General features: G+C 31.9%; 1 long non-coding RNA gene across 1 annotated transcript in view; it reads right to left on the bottom strand.

Moving 5' to 3' along the window:
• Positions 1-631, bottom strand: part of LOC111380409 — a 5,677-nt gene extending 5,046 nt beyond the window's left edge. Inside the window, exon 1 of the long non-coding RNA XR_002700182.1 lies at positions 15-631. This is a non-coding gene — a long non-coding RNA (uncharacterized LOC111380409). The remainder of the gene's footprint in view (positions 1-14) is intronic.
• Positions 632-4,720: the final 4,089 nt, after the last annotated feature.

Here is a 4,720-nt window from a genome sequence, read left to right as displayed (position 1 = left end):
TTCATGTTTAATACCTCAAATAAATGTCAATAACCTCTAATTCTAGCTAACTTCAAATATAACCAAAATTTCCATAAACCCTAAAAGAAAACTTAATTCAATATACTTACACTTACCTCTCAAAATCAAATGAGAAATTGAAGAAATGGAGCACCAAGCTTGGAAATCCACTTCCTCTTCTTCTCCTCTTCTTTTCTTTCTTCCCTTATCTCGAGCTTTCTCGAATTTAGCCCCCAAAAATGAGGAAAAAATGGATGTTTATCTCTTAAGTTAATGGATAAATATAGGGTAATTGCGAGTCAAGTCCCCCAATCTTCATACAATATCACATTTAGTCCTCACATCTTCAAAAATAGAAACTAAATCCCTAGATCCCTATATTACACAATTTCTAGCCCTTGAACATTTATAATTACAATTTAAGTCCCATGGAAATTATTTGTTCAACTTAAGTTCTTATTGACTTTGACTAAAAATGAAGGATGTGACGAGTAGCGCTATTGCACCGAGAAATGGATGGGAAGAGCGTGGAGAGTAACATGAGATATATTATCTGGCTGATGATCTCACAGAGGAAGAATGATTGGAACACGTCTGAAACACAATGACGAATCCAAGAATCCTTCTTTGGAATTGCTTCCACCTTGATAGACGGAAGAATCAAATTGGAGAGTGAGATTGAAGAATGATGTGTTTGAATAGCATTCTGATGAACGTTTCAATCAATGATCCGTTGTCATTTATACTAGAGGTGATGCAGTTTCCAAGGTACTAGAATTTAGAAAAATGAAAACAGGAATTGTAGTGGGAAAGACCATCAAATGACTTCTCATTCGAACTGTAATTGTACTGCAAGCAGAAGTTTCTTCTTGAAGCAATATTAATATATTATAGATATAAATTGGAATCCAATGATTTTGATTCCACAGGAAACCATCCTATGGTTCATTGAAATTATCTGGCTGACCATGTTATATTGAAGAAAATTCCTAGACTTCAAAAATGTTGGGGCTGCACCATTTGACGCTAGTGATTTAAACCCATTATTTGTGATGATTTTTTCTTGTAGTGATGAGATTAGATTAGATGGTTTAATATGTTTTGTATGGGATAATTTTGGAGCTAGAAAATAGTTGACTTTTTGTTGGAAGTCAGTAGTATGGAAGATTTTGATAGAAAGTAATTTAGTAGACAAAGTGGGTAGGAGAAATGAACTTTATTAGAATGATAATGCTTTAGTTTTGGTTTGCTTTGGCTTACAATGGCTTTTTCTATTTTACAAATGAGAGACTCATGCCCTATTTATAGACCATAGCTTACATCAATTTGTGGTTAATATGATTTCTTCTAGATAATTCTACATGTGCCTCAAATACAAACCACACAAACTTTTTTGGTGCGCAAGTTTCTCTAGTGAATTCTAGATAATTCTGATTTTTTATTATTCTTGCTTGCGAAGTAATTCTAGGATATTCTTGTCAAGCAATTCTAGGATATTCTAGAAAATTCTTAAAATATGCATCAGCCATCAATAATTGATTACTTACTTCCAGTCACCATTTATTCTTTAAAAGTGCTGGAGTTGATATTTGTAAGCATAATAAACAAACAGCATCTCGTTTTCGAAATCCTAATGGGAAAAACCGGATATATTTATTTCACCTTGCATCATTATTCATTAAAAAAAAAGTTAGAAAATGAGAACGTTGGTTGCACGCATAGTGCTTATTCATAACTATATAATATATTATGGACGAATAATTGAGGTTTATGGAGATCTAATGCTGTAGAGAAATTTTCCTATATTTGACCATTTCAGCTGCGGCATTTAAAGTATTAGAATAAATTCGAAAGTGTTTAGATTCATTAATTAAACAATTCGGTTGCCATAATGCATTTTAAAACACTCGCATACCTAGACGTTCGATAATACACTTCTTGAGACAAACAAAAATAAAGAAATAAAAGGACATAAATTTAACAATAAATGGACTGAATGGGTTACTGATGTTGTCACATGGTACAGAATTAGTGAATTATTAATGATGCGCTGAGGTAGCATTTATGTTTGAACATTTGCTCGGTAATAGAAGATTTGTCCTTGAATCTTGTGCCGTTTTCTCATCTAACTCATTATAATCCTCACATACGCTAAATGCGTCTTGTTAGAATGGGTTGTGCTAATTTGAGTATTTGATCGAAAAAATACTGCTGCAGTAGTATTGAGGATTTGATTTATATTTCATCTCAAATTCTCCATTATTTATTTTACCAATTGTGTTGAGATTTCACCTTATATTAAACTCCTCATGTATTAATTCTCCTAGTATGTTAGGGATTCTTAGATATAAATATGTGGTGTATGATGGATCCAGCTAGTGGCGAGTTAGGGCAGCCGCCCTAGCTGGAAGCCATTTTTTTTGGCTGACAGTAGTTTAAGATTTTAGGTTATATTACTGATAATTCTTTTTTCTATCCAAATTCTCCTTGTAGTTGAAGTGGTTAGAGCTTGTTTTCACATTTTGCTGGTCCTGGTTTCGATTCTCTTCACACCCAATTCATTGTGCAATTTTTTTAGTTTACAACAACTACCAAAATCAATGCAATAGGAAGGAGTTGGATGAGATTTGAATCTTGAACCTCTATTATAATTATTGAAAGTCTGACCACTGTGGCACTTATTTTTTTTGGCACTTAATTCAACAAAATAATATATATTACATTTATTAGGCTTAATAAAATTATAAAGATTCAAAATTATGCTCTTCCTTTAAATTATACGATATTTGACAAAAATGTCATTTGGTGAATATATGATTTATTCTTATAACACAATTATATATGTTCAATATGAACAAAATAATTGTTATATTTAAATTTTAGGCCTTGTTTTATTATTATTATTATTATTTTTTTCAAAATACATTTTGATCTATCTTATTTTTAACAATAAATTTTTCAATAAAATGATATTACACGCAAATTCAAAACTTTTTTCTTATTTTTTTTACCTCACATTCTCCATGAAATCATTATTTCAAAATGTATTTTTTGTTAAAAAAAAACACCATATCAAACGGGCTCTTAATACTTTATTGCGGCTGATAGTCGACAATCAACGATCGCCTGTGCTGACTCAAAATTCTAGATTCGCCACTGTGTACAATATATATTGGAATTGATCAATTGTCCAATTAATTATTGTTCCAAAGAGATCTATTGTAACTCCATAATATTGATTATAATAAATTCTCCACCTTGCTTGTGGTTTTCCTGGATTTAGGTTTTCATGTAAATCTTACTTTCTTTGTAATCCATTCTTTATTACTAGGCTAGATTCTTAACAAGTGGTATCAGAATAGGTTTGCTCCGAACGTGCGTTGTTGTTTTGCCTAAGATTAATGGCGTATGGTCCTGCGGATCAAATTTTGAAACTGCCAACATGTGGCTAAGCGGTTGGCAAGCAAGCAGAATCAATGATGGAAACCTTTGAGAATGACGGAGGTTGGGGCATGCGTTATGCTGTTTTGCCTACTACATGAATATTTGTTTCGCAAAGGCATGACAAAAGCATTGTTATGGAAATTGAATAGCAAGGACCAGAATATTAGAGAGAGCCATTCAAGAAGTAAATGGGTTGCGAGCAACAATAACATAATTAAGTTGCTTCCAACTGCCCAAGTTATTTTCAAGTCGAGCCAACAAACTGAAATGCTTATTATAATTCCACTCATTGGCTGAGGCCTATGAAATTTAATTCAAACTATTTTAACATCATTGCTAAGGATTTGTCAAAAACCCAACAGTAACCAAAGATATTTTATCTGGTTAGTGTTCTCACAGAGAAGGGAATAATTGGAACTTATAAAAAACACAATGGATAATCCAAGAATTCTGCTTTTAAATTGCTTGCATGCTGGAAAGATGGAAGAATCTGTTATTGTTGAAAGGCCATCAAATGACTTCTTCCACGAATTGCTAATGTACAGAAAACAGCAATTCCAACTTTAAGCAAAATTATATATATAAAAATAGGAAATTAATAAGATTTATTCCGCAGGAAACCATGTTGGAATTTTGCTGGAAATTTTGTATTATTTGGTGAATGGAAAATTAAGCCAAATTTAAATCACTTAAATACGTGAATTATTGAAAAAGTACGTAGAATATTATGGAATATTCTAGAAATTATTGGGTTGAAAAGGTGTCTTTCAATATGAAAGATTATGACTTTTGGCATTATCATTTTTCAAGAGACGTTTCTTTTTAAATATAGAGACTAATTCTAATAGTCGTGTCTCTTCCATAGACTGTGTCTTTTGAGATAAACATTTTCAACATCTATATTTTGACCCCATATGTTTGGATATAATTATTCAAGATTTTTAATTCATTCCATAATTCCATATTATTCATTTCATGTTAAGTTACTTAAAATACTTTGTAGAAATAATTGACTTGTATCAAAGCCATCTTTATGGTAAAAAGGGAATTCCGTTCGAGTTCGCTGGTCGAAGTCATTTGGAGTGCTCCTATGGCTTAACGTGGTCATTGTATTTTGGGAGATGATTGCTGAAAAATTGTTAGCATCAATGCGGGGAAAATTCATCTTAAGGACCAAGTGTCAAACACTTGCTTCGACCAAAAATTCATCACCTGCATCTTTCTTCCTTCGTTTTCTGATTTCTCTTAATTATGGTTTAATTTCAGAAACTGATTA

This window comes from Olea europaea, unplaced genomic scaffold (genome assembly GCF_002742605.1).
Source record: "Olea europaea var. sylvestris unplaced genomic scaffold, O_europaea_v1 scaffold2138, whole genome shotgun sequence".
NCBI lineage: Eukaryota > Viridiplantae > Streptophyta > Magnoliopsida > Lamiales > Oleaceae > Olea > Olea europaea.
This window is presented reverse-complemented; position numbering and strand designations above follow the sequence as displayed.